The following is an 18,541-nucleotide window of genomic DNA, read 5'->3' on the forward strand; positions in this document are numbered from 1 at the left end:
GTGGGGACTGCTTCTTCCTTCCTTACGGTTCCCTTAAGTGAAAGTGTAGTCGCTCAGTCATGTCCAACTCCTTGCAACCCCATGGACTGTAGCCCACCAGGCTCCTCTGTCCATGGGATTCTCCAGGCAAGAACACTGGAGTGGGTTGCCATGCCCTCCTCCAGGCGATCTTCCCAACCCAGGAATCGAACCCGAGTGTCCTGTGCTGCAGGTGGATTCTTTACCTACTGAGCTACAAGGGCTACAGGGAGGCGGAAATTCCTCCTTGTTTAGACGCTGGGCATAGCCCAAGGAGAAGATGATGCTGGGCACAGACTCCACCCTCCCCACCCCTGCAGTGCTCAGAGAGGCTGGACAGGTGGCCAGGCCTCGTGTGCCCTGCAGTCCCCAGGGTGAGGGGCAGCCACAGACCCAGGGAGAGCAGGATGGAGACCCGACTCCGCAGGCACTCTGGGGACCCCGGGGTGAGGAGGACATGACCGGGAGAGAGACCTGTCAGGGCCCCCCCAGAGCTGTGGCCAGGGCTGCTGCGAGGGCAGAAAGAAAGGCACGGGGGTCGAGTGGTGTTCAGGAGGTGACACTAGGGGTCTATAATTAATTGGGTGTGGCGGGAACTGGGCTGCCCTGCAGGCTCTGGCGGGGCGGCTGGCTGGGGGGTAGGGGGTCATCGCCCCAGAGACTGAGAACAGGAGGGAGAGTGGGTAGCAAGGGAGGACATGCTGGGTCTGAGAGCTCGGATGCCAGAAGCCAGGGTGCCCAGAGGTGTGGGTACCGGAGAGCAGGCTGGCCTGGGGAGACCCAGGAGTCAGCTGACTAGAAGGCACACTTCCCAGGCAGCAGGAGTGTGGAGTGAAAAGGAGCGTGACAGAACGGCCTCCTTGGCCTGCGTCTCCCCGCCTCCTGGGGGATTCCAGCTCCTCTCAGACACAGTCCAGGAACGCTTGAGCTTGCTCACTCACGCCAATTCACTTCTTGAGCTAGACCTCTGCGGCCCCGCGATTTCCACGGCTCTCCCCTCCTCGTTCCTGCCCACCAGCGACCACCCAGACTCAGACCCATGCCTGGGTCCCGATGCCCACCCAAGCATCACGGCTCCAGCTCTGACCCACTGGGGCCAAGGCCCTCTGGCAACGGCATCGATGTCTGCGTTGAAAGAATACATGTTCCACAAGCAGGTAAAGATGAAAACCAACAAAACCCACAGCAGGTCAGGCCCCGACTAGAGCAGGGCTAACTCAGCCCCACCACCACCACTACCATCACCCCACCGTCACCAGGAATGTCCCAAGCACCTCCACACCTGCAGAGGCAAGCCCCATGGACACCCTAGCCCCAGTCCAAACCTGCCTCCAATCCTGCCCCATATTAGCATCTTTCCATAATGACTGACTCAGAGAATATCAGTTTGTTTCAGGGGAAAGCAAAACCTCTAGTCTACCGAGACTAGGCAATCTGAAGACACGATCCAAGACAAGGATCGGTACCCAGAGTCTGGATTATCCAGCCGGTGGACCCAAGCATTATCATTCTGATGGCACAACCCTCAACTCCCAGGAAGATTCTAACCACTTCTCATCACCTCCAGTGTCCCCAGCCCAGACTCAGCCACCACTATCTCTTGCCTAGGTTATTGCCACAGCCTCTCAACCGATCCTCCTGTTTCTACCCTTCAGCCCAGTCTTAACACAGTAGCCTGAGTAAATCATCCACCAGGCAGTGCTCTACTGAAACCTCATCCTCCCACCTCAGAGGAAAACCCAAATCCTCCCAAAGCCCTGTGGTCTCAGCCTTAACATGACCACCACCCCCCACAAACCCCGGTGATGCTCTGACCTTGACTCTGGGCTGCTTGTCCTTACTCCCGCGGCTCCTCCAGTCCTTGGGCAAAGGACCTCTGCTGTCCTCTCAGGCCCTCTTCACTTGCTGTTCCCTCAGCCTGGAATATTCTCCCTGCACGTGGCCACCCACCCCCTCTCCAGTCTTTGCTCGCAGTCTCAGTGATGACACCATCTCAGATGTCAGCACCTGTACACACACACACACTCACACACACACACACACACACACATATTTACCTCCACACCTGCTTAATGTTTCTCCTCAGTGTTTCTCACATCATAGCTTACTTGTTGATCTTGTTTATGAGTGTTTCCACAGAGACCAAAATTTTGTCTGTTTAGTTAAGTTCCCTCTGACCTCCCTCCCCGGCCCAGTGCCTACAAGAATGCTCACGACTGTGTATTGAGGTAGATTTGTTGGCCGATTGTGATGCGGGAATGAAATAATTTCTGGGTTCTTTGCAGGAGACCCCCCCTGGTTCCCTTATAAATAGACCTGGCAATTCTGTCTACTGGACTCCTGGACGGGCCCAAACATGCCTGAGAACTGGGTGAACTTAGCTTTCTTCAAACTTCTTTCATCCCAGCCCTGCTGGAGTGCAGGGAGCGGTGCAGTGAACCCCTGAGTGTGAAGGAGCTCAGTGGGGAACCTGGCCCCTGAGAGAGCAGAGGGGCCTGGGAGGAAGGCTGGAGAACCGGCATCTCCAAGACACCGCTGAACGTCAGTAACAAAGCAATTTGGTAATGAGCGTGAGTTCCTTTGTTCAGGGGGCAACAGTCCCGGGGCGGGAAGAGTGCAGTGTCTCACAGCAGAGGAGCCGCCCGCCCCAGGGATTCTGGCAAAGGTAGGTTCATAGAGCTTAGAAGTGAGGGCCGGAAGCAAGGCATGGTTGGCTAGGGGGTCAGTGTGTCCTTACGAGGCCAGCAGGCACTCTCTTCTAGAGTGAGGTATACTAAAGCCAAGTTAGAGACTTGTAGGTGTGAGAACAAACAGCCTCCCTCAGAGGGGCGCAGTTGTGTCCTTCCTTAGCTGAAGTGAGAAGAGGAAGATTCGGACAAGAGCCACAAGCCTTGTGGGATGGAACAGGGTTTCTAAAAGGCAAAGCTGAGAAGGAGGTCTGAGAAGGAGCCCACAGTGAGGAACTGGGAGGCCTCAGGTCAGAGCTTGTGGGCTGAATCTCAAGACAGCCTGTACTGACGACAGAGGTCAATAGTGGGAGCCAGGGGCCTAGCCAGGCTCCCATTTTTTCAGGAGCATTTAGCCCATGTCCTGCTGAACTTGTTGGGGGAGGCTGGGCTTCCTTCCTGCAGCCCTCCTGCTGGTAGACACATGGGCAGGAAGCCAGGCCAGGGTGGGGAGGGCAGAAGGCTCGGTGTCGGGGGCGGGTTGCCTAGCACCATGGGAGCGGGCAGGCTGGGGGGGGGGGTGCAGGGGGGGGCGGGGCCCAGCCCTCAGCTGAGAGGTCCTGAGATCAGTGTTGGAGAAGACCCTTGAGAGTCCCTTGGACTGCAAGGAGATCCAACCAGTCCATCCTAAAGGAGATCTGTCCTGAATATTCATTGGAAGGACTGATGCTGAAGCTGAAACTCCAATACTTTGGCCACCTGATGCGAAGAACTGACTTATTGGGAAAGACTCTGATGCTGGGAAGGATTGAAGGTGGGAGGAGAAGGGGACGACAGAGGATGAGATGGCTGGACGGCATCACCGGCTCAATGGACATGAGTTTGAGTAAACTCCGGGAGTTGGTGATGGACAGGGAGGCCTGGCAAGCTGCAGTCTATGGGGTCACAAAGAGTCAGACACGACTGAACTGAACTATGGTGGGGCCCCTGTTTCCCACTTTGTTTCCTCGACTGCTTTAGGCCAGTACTCTGTGTTTCTAGCCCAACTTCTGTATTAGCTTCAGAGGACTCTATGCTGCTATTATGAAGGGCTGACCCTCAAACAGGGTTGGTCTGCAAATATAAATGCTGGGCAAGTGTGTGGTTCTTGAAGAGGGCCATTTGGTAGGAGGCAGCCTGATTAAACGACAAAAAACAAAGCCTGCCAGGCCTCTGAAGAAGGCAGACTTCACACTTGCAGTGCGCCGCCAGAGTTAGAACCGTGTGGTTGGCCTCTGGTTCAGCCATAAGGCTGTGTGACTTCGGGCAGTTTATCAAGATGGCTTCAGTTTTTTGTGTGTGAAGAAGGCCTGTGCAAAACTAACCTGAGGGAGACCCTGGGAGGAATGGCAGCGGGATAGGAACTTGGAACTGTTAATTATAAAGGGGCAGCCACAGGGTCAAAGCCTGAAGAGAGACTTGTTCTGAGTGAAAGGCAGGGCCGCACCTGAGAAGGGGAGCTGCGTTCCCGGGGAAGACTTCGCGCAGGAGCTGGGCACTCCTGCAGTCACCTGTTAACCCAGTCACTTTGCAGACTCAGGACAAAGTCCAGAAGGCAGTTTCAGGGATTTAGCACAGGGTTGGCTGGATTTGCAGCCAGGAATGCTTGCTGTTAGTTGACACACACTCTTGAGCTGATGTTGCCTCGAGCCTTCCCCACCCCAACCCTGCCCAGGGTGAGACTTGGCAGGGGACTCAGGTGGGATGGGTTTTGCGGCTTCCAGCTGTGAGGAGGGGCAGCTAGCAGAGGTCAAGGATCAGACAGGGCCTGACAGATTTTGTGGAAACTGGTAGCCATGGCTGCTGTCCTGAAACTCATACCCCTCTTCCTTCTATTAACCCCATCTGGAGGGATTTAGCCATGCTGCCAACAACAGCTGCCCAGACCCATGGCCATGGTGCCTCTTTCCCAGGGACCCTGGACATGGGTTTGGGTGGACTCCGGGAGTTGGTGATGGACAGGGAGGCCTGGCATGCTGCAGTTCATGGGGTCGCAAACAGTCGGACACGACTGAGCGACTGAACTGAAACCAAATATACTTCAATTAAAAAAAAAGAAACACTTGTTTAAAAATGCAAGTTCCAGAACCCACCCACAACCCCCTAAAGCAGAATCCCCAGAAGTCAGGGAAGATGTTTCTATAAGGACCTCCAGGCCATTCTTATCACAGGAAAGCAGGTTTTCCCTTTTTTTTTTTTTTAATGCAGATACCTCCTAGAGAGTCACTGTAATGGGGGTGGGGGTGATGTGGCAGCTGGTGGAACCAGGGTGGACTGATGTTTTGAACACAGTGGCTCTGATGCTTAATCTACTGAGAATCACTGCTGATCTTCAAGGATACTTGACCCTATTCTTACCACTTTGATCAAAAAAGCTAAGCTTCAACTGGGCTTTGTAATAATGATTTCAATCAGACTTTCTCCCTTTTGGGTACAATATGTTTGTTTTCTTTATCACCCTTATTTAAAAATAAAACATAACCAAAATCTCTGCTTTTGGAATGATCCTGTGGGCATTGGCCCTCATGTGACCCTCTCAACAACCCACCAAAATTGGTCCTATTGTTGCCCCACTTTACAGATAAGAAAATAGTTTGCTTAAGACCGTTGAGCTGCTAATGAGTAGTGAAGCCATTCTCACCAAATCCAAGACCATCCCCAGATGCCGCACCCCTGGGCTCAGCTTGCCCGAACCCGCCCACAGCGCAGGATGGTTCTGAGCCAAGCAGCCTCCTTGTGGAAACCAGTTTTTCAAGTTGAGAATGAGGCTCCGCCCTGAAGCACACACACCTGCTCTGCATCAGGCCAGCCATGGTGGGCTGTGTTGGGAGCACCTTTAGGTCAATCATTCCCAGTTGATGGTGCTTCAGAATCACCTGGTGAAAGTGAAAAGTGAAGTCGTGTCTAACTCTTTGCAACCCCATGGACTGTGGCCAACAAGGCTCCTCCATCCATGGAATTTTCCAGGCAAGAATACTGGAGTGAGTTGCCATTTCCTTCTCCAGGGGATCTTCCCAACCCAGGGATCAAACCCAGGTCTCCCACATTTCAGGCAGATGCTTTACAATCGACGCCACCAGGGAAGCCCTGGGGAAGGTGTTAAACATGCAGGTACCTAGGTCCTGCATCCTCAGAGCCTTTAACTCTGGACTGGGGTGCAGCCTGGGAGTCTATGAATATAGGCAACGATTCTGATGCAAGTAATTGGAGGGAGAGGATGAAAAAAGAAAAAAGATGGGGGAAGAAAAGAAGGAAAGTAGAAAACAGGGCCCCGGGTGAGCAGTCAGCCTTGGCAGAAGGCTAAGAAATGCCCGTGGAGGGGAGGGCGGGGCGGCCGCAGCCTGAATGACTTCTCTCTCCCCCCACACCTGGACCATCTTCACTCCTTCAAGCTCGGGTTCCCAGGTCACACCTCCTCAGTGTGGTCTTTTTCCATAACTCCAGAAAGAGTTAAGGAGGCCCCCTTAGGAATGCACAGCCTTTAAAGTTAGGCACTCATGCATTTTCCAGCACTATCACGTTGGCTCAAGTGGTGGTTTTCACTGCTTAATGCTTTGCGGCTGAATTAATCACCCTGCGGGGGTGAAGCCACAGCTCCGGGCTGCTGTCTGCAGAGCGGCTGCTGGGGAGCTGGAGGAGACCCAGCTGGCAAGCAGAGTCCAGGTGGGCCTGAGCAGACAGATGTTCAGTCAGTTCAATCGTGTCTGAATCTTTGCAACCCCGTGGACTGCAGCACGCCAGGCTTCCCTGTCCATAACCATCTCCTGGATGTTCAGAGGCTGACAAGAGCTGTAAGTGCTCCACAAGGGAAATACCCACATCCTCCACACTCACACATAAGCCAAAACTCTGGGCCACTTTCCTGAACTGCCAGTGCCATGCCCAGCGGTAGGCTTGGGATCCATGCCGCCAGTGGGTTTCATCCAGCTTGTCAAGCCCCAGCCAGAGGGCAGCAGCTGCCTGGAGGGCCCTGAGGTCACCCTGGAGGTGGTATCAGTCTCCCTGGGAAAGAACACTGAGAATGATTAGTATTGTCTGCCTAGGGCCCAGGCAGCTGGCCTGGTTCACCAGATGCATTAGCTTCCTGGGACTCCCACAACCAACCAGAAAAACCTCGGTGGCTTACAACTACAGAAATTTATTCTCTCAGCCTTCTGGAGGCCAGAACTCTGAAATCAGTCTCACTGATTGGGTCAAAATCAAGACGTTGGTAGGACTGTGCTCTCTCCAAAGGCTGTTGGGAGAATCCTTCCTGCCTCTTCCGGCTGCTGGGAGCTCAGGTGTCCCATAGCTCATGGAAGCATCACTCCAGTCTCTGCTCCCAGCCCCTCAGTGCCTTCCTCCAGGTCATCAGACCGCCCGCTCTTTTCTTTCATAAGGACACAAGTCATGGCATTGAGTACCCACCCCGTGGACTACAAGGAGATCCACCCAGTCCATCCTAAAGGAATTCAGTCCTGAATATTCACTGGAAGGATTGATGCCGAAACTGAAACTCCAATGCTTTGGCCACCTGATGCGAAGAACTGACTCATTTGAAAAGACCCTGATGCTGGGAAAGATTGAAGGCAGGAGGAAAAGGGGATGACAGAGGTCAAGATGGCTGGATGGCATCACTGACTCAATGGACATGAGTTTGAGCAAGCTCTGGGAGCTGGTGATGGACAGGGAGGCCTGGCGTGCTGCAGTTCATGGGGTCACAAATGGTCAGACATGACTGAGCGACTGAAGTGAACTGAACCCATCCAGAATGCAGGATGACCTCATCTCAAGCTTCTTAACAATACCATCTGCCAAAACCTAGCGGTTGGGACCCCCTTATTGGTAGCTGGGACCTGGACCTATTTGGAGGCGGGAAGGAGCATGCCTTCAGCCCACTCCCCCAGACTTGTACTAAATCAGTGTTGGTAATGAAGTACCGCTTCCTGCCTTTGTGCCCCACCTCCCACACCCTTGCTCACACCTTTCAATGCCTGATGCTGCTGAGCCTCTCCTCTCCCCAGGGACACACGTGCCCATCCAGCAGGGGATGCAGAGGACTGAGAGAGGTAGGGAGCCTGCTGCTCCAACAAGGCTGGCAGAATGTGTGCCAGGCCCTCTCCGAATGTCCGCAGGAAATCACGAAGCCGGGTCTCCCCCAGGTGTACCAGATGCAGAACCCAGTATATGAGTGTGGGTCAAGGCCGTGTGCAGGTTGCCCTCATGCCCCTGACTCATGCCACCCCCGTGACCATCATGCTCCACCCCATCTAAGCATTTCCGGCTCAAAGGTCACCCACATCATGAAAGGCAGCTGCGGTGAAGATCAGGCCACCGATGACCTTCTCCGAATCCCCCTCTACCGCCCTGCGTGCAGGCTGACCTCGTTTCACTCCCCCGAACCTCACTGTAAAACCAGGCGGATAACGATACCTGAGTGAATGAAGAAAGTCACTCAGTTGTGTCTGACTCTTTGTGACCCCGTGGCTCTACAGTCCATGGGATTCTCCAGGCCAGAATACTGGAGTGGGTAGCCGTTCCCTTCTCCAGAGGATCATCCCAACCCAGGGATCAAACCCAGGTCTCCCACATGGCAGGCGGATTCTTTCCCAGCTGAGACACTTAACTCCTTTCTCCAGTCAGACCAGGTGTTATCTCCTCCTTCACAGGCCAGATGGGCTGAATGAGTAAGTGTGAAGGTTCCAGGCCCGCAGGAGGGCTTCCATCAACATTTTTATTTTTTAAAACTGAGTGCAAGTAGCTGACTGCACAGCGGGTGCATGACCGCAGGCTCACCAGGTCTGTACACACTCCTGCCTTTAACCAGCACCTGCACGTTGGTAACGCCTAAGTCTCTCCTCCTCCCGCTGACCCGTATCTCAGCGTTTCCATGGTCAGACTCTGCCTGCCCCACTCCTCACCTGCTCCTCGTCCTGGGTCTTCAACTGCGTGAGTAGCCACCCAACCTGACACCTGACAGGCGTCTCTCCTTTATCCCCAGGTCAGCCAGCAAGTGTCATAGGTCATTCCCCTTCACATGCCTCGAATCTCTCTCGACCTCTGTGTCCACCGTGTCCTCACATAAAGTCACATCATTTCTCAGCTGAAACAATGAAACTGCTTCCCTTTTTGGTCCCTTCCCTGCACAGTGTATGTTCACAAGGCAGACTTTTTTTTTTTTTTTGGGCTGTGGTGCAAAGCATGCAGAATCTTAGCTCCCCACCAGGAATCGAAGCGAGGCATGCCCCCAGCCGTGGAAGTGGAGTCCGAACCACTGGACCTCCAGGGAAGTGCCAAGGCTGACATGTTTTAAATGCATATCTAATCACGTGCCAGGGCTGCACAGGTCTTTTAAGCCAAAGACCACCCTCCCCAGGGTGGCTGCGAGGTCCACCGCGTGACCAACTACCCTCCAGCCACACTCCCACGGCCCCTAAACCAGAGCCCTATGCAGCTGCTGGAGTTCCCCAACCACGTTGGCCCAGCCCCTCTCGTTTCTCCGTGCCTTTGCACATCCTGCTTGCTTTCCTGGGAACAGGAAATTCTTTTATTCCTTTCTCACATTATTAACCCTTTCTCAACCTTCAAGACTCAGGTCCTTCAGAAAGCTTTCTTGTCTTCCCCCTTCCAGCCCCCATAGCATCTTGCCCTGTCTCTCACAGCACCTACATCATAAGTGCCTGTTACTTACCTACCCGCCCCACACTCCACCCCTTCCAACGCCCTGCCCGAGACTGTGAGCTCCTTGAAGTCTGGGTCTGTGTCTCTTCTCTCTGTATTTCCAGCACCTTCCACAGTGCCTGCCAATAGTGCCTCAATCAACATTTGTTGAATGGCAAGGACAGAGCAGCTTGATAATAAGAGATGTATCTGGTTGACTCTTTTTATTCATGTTTGTTTGTTTGTTTGTTTTTAGCACTCCATATTGCAGAAGGAAATTTCTATGCATGAGAAAATTCCTTTGTTTAGTAAATCACACAAAAATCCAACAGAAGTTATGAAAATTCTGAAAGACAACATGGTCGTCTTGGAAAAGACAAAAAGATAAACAAGGTATGACCTAAAGCAGTAACATTATTATACAAAATGTGTATTCTGAATCCAAAAACCAATGTGAGAGCTTAATGAAAAATCCTAAACAGGGTCTGTGATACACACATAGCATCTCTATGCTGCTGCTGCTGCTGCTGCTGCTATGTCGCTTCAGTCGTGTCCGACTCTGTGCGACCCCATAGAAGGCAGCCCACTAGGCTCCTCTGTCCCTGGAATTTTCCAGGCAAGAATACTGGAGTGGGTTGCCATTTCCTTCTCCATATATGCTCCATTATAGCATCTCTATAAATGCATCCAAAATTTTTAAAGCTTTTTCCCCAGCTTTACTGATATATAATTGACATGTAATTGGTTGATTGTTATATAAAGTAAAATACCATATTATTCAATGAACAAAATAATAAGCAACAGCCTTAATGTTTTATTGAAACATTCCAAAGTGTTCTTCATGTGGCCATTTCTTCCAAGGGCTTAACACAAGCTCCAACACAGTGAAGGTCTTTTGCTAGGTGACTGGGCTAAGAGTCCTCTACAGAACTTGCATTAAATGGTGGCCAGCATTTGACACAAGAATCACTGTTGAAGGCAGCATACCCCAGGGGAGCAAAGCTTGTGATAGAATCTAGATCGCTATCGGTTCAAGATCAAATTTCCTGAGTAAGGCCGATGATGCGCACATCCTGTGTGGTTGATTAAAGATTTGGTTTTGGATAGCAGATGACAAGGATCACAGTCTACGTGAAGGCTGAGCAGCCTATTAAAGAGATGAAGGCTGCTCCATCTCTATGCAAACGTGGGCCACAGCCTCCTCTACATAAATCCTACACCCCCAGGGAGGCTGCAGCTCTCCATTCTCCAGATCCACCATGCGTCTTCCCACACCTCTGCCATTTTCTCCACCTGGAATGCCCTCCCCCTCTATTCCTTCCCAACAATACCCTGTCCATATGCCCAAGCCCAAGTCATTGAAATAGAGATAACAATCTCACTGTTATCCCTTTCTTCCACAATGAACTTTAGGCTGGACACTTGGCCACTTGGCTATAGACTACATTTCCCAGCCTCCTTTGTAAGTAGATGTGGCCAAAGGCCAAGTTCTGGCCAACAGGATAGGTGAGCCACTCTGGAGCTGTGTCTCAAAGCATCTCTGCGTTCCTCCACCATCTCTCTGCCCTTGCCATGAGGAGGGAAATCGATGCGGCCATGACCAAGCGTCAACCCTGCAGCTAAAGACAGTAGATGATGGTGGAGCAAAGAAATGAAACGGGATAGAGCACAACTGGTCCCTGAATGACCCTGCAAGGTTGAGCCATCCCACCAGCCTGGTACCACCTGCATCTGCACTGCTATGGGACAGGGAAACGAAATTGTATCTGAAGATGGACCTGAGACAGACTACTGTTTTGGGATCTCTGCGCTATAGCTGATTTATCCACCATCTCCTCTAGAAAGGCCTCCCTGAGAGCTCTCTGAAGTCCTGTCATGACTTTGGTGGGAACACTCATACAGCATCATCCATGTGCCATTACAGCCACCTCCGTGCTATTTGTCACTCGTGAACTGGAAGATTCTGGAGGGCAAAGGCCACACCGACTTCATCTTTGATGTCCCCAGAGCAATCAGCACAGTGTCCTTACACGGAAGCTGTGTTTGTTGAAGAAGCGAGTGAATACACAGGGCTGCCCACTCGGGCGCTGATTTTAGAAAAGAAACAAAGATAGCAGCGGTGGAGTTGGCATACAACGCACTTCAAAAGAAACCAGAAAGAACTCGGCTGACAAATAAGAGGCCTGCGGTGCCAAGCTGGGAATAGTAATTCTCCAAAAATAAATGTATTGTGGTAACGAAGCCTGAAGAGACCGCGCTGCAAAAACACAGACGGTCACCGCAGCCCTGGAGCAGGCCCTCCCTTCCGTCCAGTGACCGCACCGCCCTCGGGAAACTGAGGTGGGCCTGGCCCCATGTGCTCCAGACCTAAACAACCACTTCTGCAAACCGGGCCCCTCCCGCTGGGCACCGGATGTGGTACCGAGTGAGAGAGGTGCCAACACTGTCCTCCCGGACCATGGCAGTGTAGGAAGGGGAGAGGGTTTCCAGGCCATCAGGAAAACAATGGTGAGGGTATGAGGTCTGGGGGGCCAGACTGCTGAATGTGAATCCCAAATCAGCCACTCACCAGCTGTGCAACCTTGGACAGGTAGCCTAACCTCTCTGTGCCTCCATATTTCCTCACCTGTGACACAGAGAGGGTAACAGCAGCTCCTTCCCAGGTTGCTGCAGGACTGAGTGAGCTCACACACAAAGGCAGCCAGGACAGGGCCTGCCACACCAGCCACGGCAGGTGCTCTTCAGCATCGCCTTGCCTTTGGCCATCACCCTCAGAAGGAGCTCGCAGCACAGGACCCTTTGTGCAGCAGGCAGAGCAACACAGAATGCCTGATTTCCAGACTAAAGGCACTGAGGGGATTACCTAACCTGCCAGGGGTCACTAGGAATAGAACCAGGACCCCAGCTGCCCCTCTGGCTGCCCAACTCTAAATCATGTGCTAACAGGGAACTCTGCGGCCTCCACGTGGGGACTTCTGCTGCTTCCAGAAGGGTTCCTGGGCCTCAGGGGGGAGCAGCCTCCGGGGCTATGAGCTGAGGGGAGACGGTCGCTCCCTCCTGTCTGAGGGGCCTCTCCGGAGTCCAGGTAAGGAGCCGGACCTCTCTGCCTGCCACCCACCACCCAGCAGCCTCCTGACCCACCCAGGGGCCCCGGGGAGCTGAGCCTTCTCTGCAGGCTGCGTGGGGGCGGGGAGGCCCCAGGAAGAAGTTTGGGTGTTTGCTGATAAAAATAGATGGAGATATGTGAGGGGACCAGAAAGTCTCAGATGACACTGTGAGCGAATCTGTAGAAAGGAAAGGGTGAATGAGGAAGTACAAGATGAGAAAACAGAAGAAAAAAAAAATGTGCTCGGGCCGTTTCGGAGCACAGGTGCTTCCTGTGAAGTCCTGGCTGAGCCTCTTAGCCGAGGTGACCCAAATAAAGCCAGACTCGGGGAGGGGGTGGGGTGCGGACAGGTGGCATCATGCGGACACAGCAGGCGACAGAGAGAGAGGAAGGGTCAAGGAGCCGCAGGAGACAAGAAAGGACGGGAGGAGTGGGGAGAGGAGACGGGCAGCACAAAAGAGGCTGAAGCAGGAGAAAAGAGGGCCTAGAGCCACGGCATGGCTCACTCGGAGCGCTTCCCTCAGCAGCTGAACAGAACGAGGCTTCTCCCGGAGAGGGCGCGCTCTTTCAGGAACGTGCTGGAAGGTTCCAGTTGCTGGGCGCCGACCAGTACTCCAGCCCCGCTTCCTGGCTAACCTCCTCCCTGTTGTCTCTTCCTGATTTGCTAAGACCCGCCCCCCTCTTCCCCGAGGTGTGTTTCTCCCCAGAAAACCGAAGACCCCATCACGGCCGCCCTCTCGTCCGACTCCGTGCGCCAGGCAGGAGGAGCCCGGGGGTCCGGCGTGGCCCGCGGACGGCCTCTGAGAAGAGGCCACGCACGTTCCCCGCCCCAGCTTGGAGTGTCGCGTGACGGCCAAGGTCCAGAAACCCGCAGGCCCAGGGTCAAGGCCCGGCCGTGGTGGAGAGGCCCAGCGGCCACTCCGTCTCCAGGGACCGCCCTCCCGCCCCGCGGACGGAGCAGGCACAAAAGTGACCTGAGACCACAGCTCCGGGGAGCCCCGTCTGGCCCTGGAGAGGCGGCGGGTGCGCTCCACGGCAGCCCTGCCTGGGGTTGTCCAGCGCCCGCCCCCCACACCTCGGCTGCAAGCCCACCAGGCCTCCTGGGGCTTGGCACCTCCACGCTCGACCCTGTGCACTTCCTTCCAGGTCAGGCAAGACTCCAGGCCACGTTCCTCCACCGCCCTTGTCTCCACTTCCCAAGAAACACCAGCCAAACACCCTCCTTGGGAGGCAAACTCCTGACATCTGCTTTCAGATTCGGATGTCAGGCTCCAGGCCCTTTCTGCCCCCACATCTGACCCCGGAGCAGGGTCAGTAGTATGGGCCTGGGGTTCCCTGCACCCCAGCAACTCAGCCCACAGCCTGGCCTCAGGGCCACCCAGACCCAATTCCAAGTCGTGTTAGATATGTGGTCCCAGCTGGTCTGCCACATAGCAGGTGCCCAGTGAGGATTCCTGGACGTATGTTTTTCAATGTCTGATTCCTGGAACCTCTTTCAGGGACTACCCTGGCAGTCCAGTGGTTAAGACTTTGCCTTCCAGTGTAGGGGGTACGGGTTCAATCCTTGGTTGGGGAACTAAGATCCTACATGTCTCACAGCCAAAACACCAAAATATAATACAGAAGCTATATTGTAACAAATTCAATAAATACGTTAAAAACGGTCCACATCAAAAAACCTTTCAGACCGACGCTGGTGCAGCTCAGCCTCCTCCTCAGTTTCTGCTGCAGGCACAGGGGCCACAGGAACCCCTTCTTGGTCCCCCAGACGGCAGAGGTCAGAGGACTGCAGACCCGGAGGTGTTTCTGAGCCATCCCCCAAAGCGGGTGTATCAGTTTCCTGTGGCTGCCGTATTGTCGCCATCAACTGGGTCTCTTCAAACAATAGAAATTTATTCTCTTGTGGTTCTGGAAACCAGAATTCCTGGAAACACAGTATCCCTGGGCTGAAATCAAGGAATGGGGAGACTGGCTCTCCCTCCAGGGACTCTAAGGAAGGAAAGACTCCGTTCCTTGCCTCTTCAGCTTCCAGTGGCAATCACGGGCTTGTGGCGGCAGCAATCCAATCTCTCACCTCCGCGGTCACATCGCTGCCTCTTCTGTGTGTCAAATCTCCCTCTGCCTCCCTCTTCAAAGGACACATGTGATAGTGTTTGGAGCCCACCTGGATAATCCAAGATAATCTTCCTGCCTTGAGATCCTTAACCACATCTGGGCTAAATTTAACTTAATCACATCTGGATTATGACAGTGTGTGTCAGTATGTGCTCAGTCGTGTCCAACTCTTTGTGACCCCGTGGACTGTAGCCCACCAGGCTCCTCTGCCTATGGGATTTCCCCGGCAAGAATGCTGGAGTAGGTTGCCATTTCCTTCTCCAGGGGATCTTCCCGACCCAGGGATGGACCCTGCATCTCCTGCATTGGCAGGTGGATTCTTTACCACTGGTGCCACCTGGGAAGTGACATTCACAAGGTGAATATAAGGAAGGTGACATTCACAAGTTGTGAGGATGAAGACCTACATATATTGGAGGAGAGGGGGCATTATTTATTTGAACATACCTGGCAATGCAAGAACTCTGGCTGCAGAAAGATCTAACGCTTCCCCATCCGTAAATCCACACCCTCCTCCCACCCCCACTCCAGCCACCTTGGAGAATCAGCCTCACTTGAGTGACTGAAGATGGAGATGGTGACACAGAAGCAGCAGCACTGGGCTGAGAGTCCTGGCCTGGAGTGTCACCTTGCCCCTTGCTAGAGCTATGACTTGAACAAGCTGCTTCATTGATCCAAACATGTACTGAATGTCTTCTGTGTGCCAGGCACCATGATAGGCCTGAGTTCCCTTCAAAATGGAGGAAATGGTGTGTTTAGTACTATGCTGATGTATGGACAGTGTCTGGAATTCATGGTAAGCACTCAATAAATTCTAGAATGCTCTGTGGTGACCTACATAGGAAGGAAATCCAAAACAAGAGGGGATACATGTGTATCCATAGCTGATTCACTTTGCTGTACAGCAGAAACTAACACGATATTGTAAAGCAAATATACTCCAACAAAAATTAATTTAAAAATAAATAAATTCTAGCTATTACTGTTTTCTGTAGTACGTATTCAGTAGGGGGGATTTATTTTTAACACCCAGCTCACATAAGCATGGAAAAACCAGGGAAAAAGAGAACTGTGGAGGACAACAGAAAAAAAAGAGTTCCTCCATACCTTGTTTGATTTTCACAATTCTGTGTGAGTTGGGTGATCATTTATTTACCAAGGAAAAAGTAAAGCTCAGAAAGTTGAGATCCAGCACATACAGTTGATGCTCACCACATATCCGTGTATATCCCCCAATTCCCCAGCTCCCCTTGTAGCTAGACCGGCCATGTGATGCTCACCACATATCCGTGTTTATCCCCCAATTCCCCAGCTCCCCTGTAGCTAGACCGGCCATGTGATGCTCACCACATATCTGTGTATATCTCCCAATTTCCCAGCTCCCCTTGTAGCTAGACTGCCCATGTGACCACTTCTGTCCAGTGGACTGAGAACAAAAGTGACAGGTGTCATTAGCAGGATAAAGCAGAGAAAGTGCCCCCAAACATCCCCTTAGCCCTCCCTTCACCTGCCACGGTTCCCACAGAGTTCTCATGCCAAGACGGTATAACCATAATGGTGAAACAGCACAGACCCCCGAGGCACTGCTGGACAGCTGGCTGATCCACAGAGGACTTCACACAGCAAGTGAAAGAACAAAACCAAAATACACAACTTGTGTGTGTTGAGCCGCTGAGGCTTGATGTTTGTTTGTGAACGCAGCATAGCCTGTCCCTGACCTACTAAAAATCCTGGTCTTCTGACAGGGTGTTTCTCCACCATCCTTCCTCAACCAAGCTTCTGAAAGGGGCTGTCCACACTAATAGTCTTTACTTCTACACCTGCCGCTTACTTTTTACCCTCTGGTCAGCCTCTGCCCATCTGTCTACTGAATTTGCCCTGTGACCACCAGACTGTCAAAGCCAAAAGACAGTATTCTCTTTTTTTTTTTAATAACAAATTTCTGAGGAGTATGATTCTGCTGAAATATTTTTCTCCCTTAGTTCCTCTAATAGAAAGTAACAGAAAACCTAATCCAAGCTGGCTAAAACAAACACAATTCATTACATCACATAGGAAAAGGCTCGGTGGAAAAGTGGATTCCAGAGATGGCTGAGAGTAGATCACCAGTGTCACCAAAGATTCCAGTTCTTTCCTTTTCTCCTCTCCACCAGCTTTGGCATGCGGACTTGCTCCTTGGGCTGGGTTTCCTTAAGATCACAAGATAGTTGCAAACTATTCCTGGTATCCCATACAGACCAGACAAAATCCAGAGCTCAAACAGACTCTCATCCTTGCCTCTGTCTTTAGAATAGGAAACCTTTCCCAGAAACCCTTTAGAACTCTTCCTCTCCTGTTTCATGGGCAGGATGGGTCACATGTCCATTCCTAAACCAATCACTGACAAGGGGAATTAGGGTTACCACCACTGGCTTCCACTGTCTAGATCCACTCTCCAGAATGGAAGGGCCCACATACTTATGTCAAGGAGGACAGAGGGACAGACCTTTCTTAGTGTCCTCTCCTGGATTCTCTTCCTCTGAAGGTATCTTGGGTTTTCACTTCCCTGAGGGTTTTATGCCCAGATTTTTCTGGTCCTACTCCACAGCCTCTCCCCAGCAGTCTCATTCATCCCTACTGTTTAAATTTTCATATATATATATATATATATATATGTATATATATACATACACACACACTGGAGAAGGCAATGGCACCCCACTCCAGTACTCTTGCCTGGAGAATCCCATGGACAGGGGAGCCTGGTGGGCTGCAGTCCATGGGGTCGCTAAGAGTCGGACACGACTGAGCGACTTCCCTTTCACTTTTCACTTTCATGCATTGGAGAAGGAAGTGGCAACCCACTCCGGTGCTCTTGCCTGTTGAATCCCAGGGACGGGGGAGCCTGGTGGGCTGCCATCCATGGGGTCGCACAGAGTTGGACACGACTAAAGCGACTAGCAGCAGCAGCAGCAGTAGCACGCACACACACACACATATATCCAAGAGTACAAATCTAACCTCCTGCTCTGAATCCTCCCTTGAGCTCTGGACTCAAATATAAAAACCATTTGCTACACAAGAATCCTCAAACTCATTGTGTCTAAAACAGAACTGATTTAGACCTTCTCACCCCAACTTCCTCAAAGTTGTTGTTCTTGGGTCTAAGGTTCAAGCTGGTGGCATCACCTTCCACTCTCCACTGCTCCTTCCGCCACACTGGATTAATCCTCACACCCCAGGTCTCCAGCCTGAAACCACAGATCCATTCCCCTCCCCATCCTCACAGCTGCTGCCTGGGTTCAGGACTCATGTTGCTTTCCTGGCGCATCACCGTAGTCTCCTGACTGGCCTCCTTACTCCAGCCTGGCGGCCCTCAGTCCACTTAGCACTGCCTACAGAGCAATGCCATTGTGCCCCTTCTAATCCCCACCCCCAGCTTCTGAACACACCTGCTGGGCCTTCCAAGGGCACTTCCTGCCCCTGCCGCTCTTTCGTCTGCATCCCAACACCACCATCCTTCCACCTGATGCCACCACTCTGGGCCTTTGCACTTTCTGTCCCCACTGCCTAGAACACCCAGCAAACTTCTGTTCTTCCTTTAGCCCAGAAAGCCCTCTCTGATTCATGCCTGATAAAGTTAACCAGTGCCTCCTCTGTGTAACAGCTTCTTTCAATGATCCAATAAGCGTGGGCTGCCAGCTTACTGTGTGCCAGGCACTGGGGTAAAACGAGACAGACACAGCCTCCACCCTGTGGGAGGAAGAGGAAAAGGAAACAAAGCTAAGAGATGTCAACAGGAATTAGAAGCATGAACAGGAGGGCCTCGGGGAAGAATTCCATGGGCACCTGAAAGATAAGTACAAGCTCCCCAGATAAAGGGGAGAATGAGGTTTGGGCAGAGGGATTAGCACATGGCAAGGCCTAGCAGTGGTAAAGTGAAGTCACTCAGTCGTGTCTGACTTTGTGACCCCATGGA

The sequence above is a fragment of the Ovis canadensis genome, chromosome 9 (assembly GCF_042477335.2).
Source record: "Ovis canadensis isolate MfBH-ARS-UI-01 breed Bighorn chromosome 9, ARS-UI_OviCan_v2, whole genome shotgun sequence".
NCBI classification, from domain to species: Eukaryota; Metazoa; Chordata; class Mammalia; order Artiodactyla; family Bovidae; genus Ovis; species Ovis canadensis.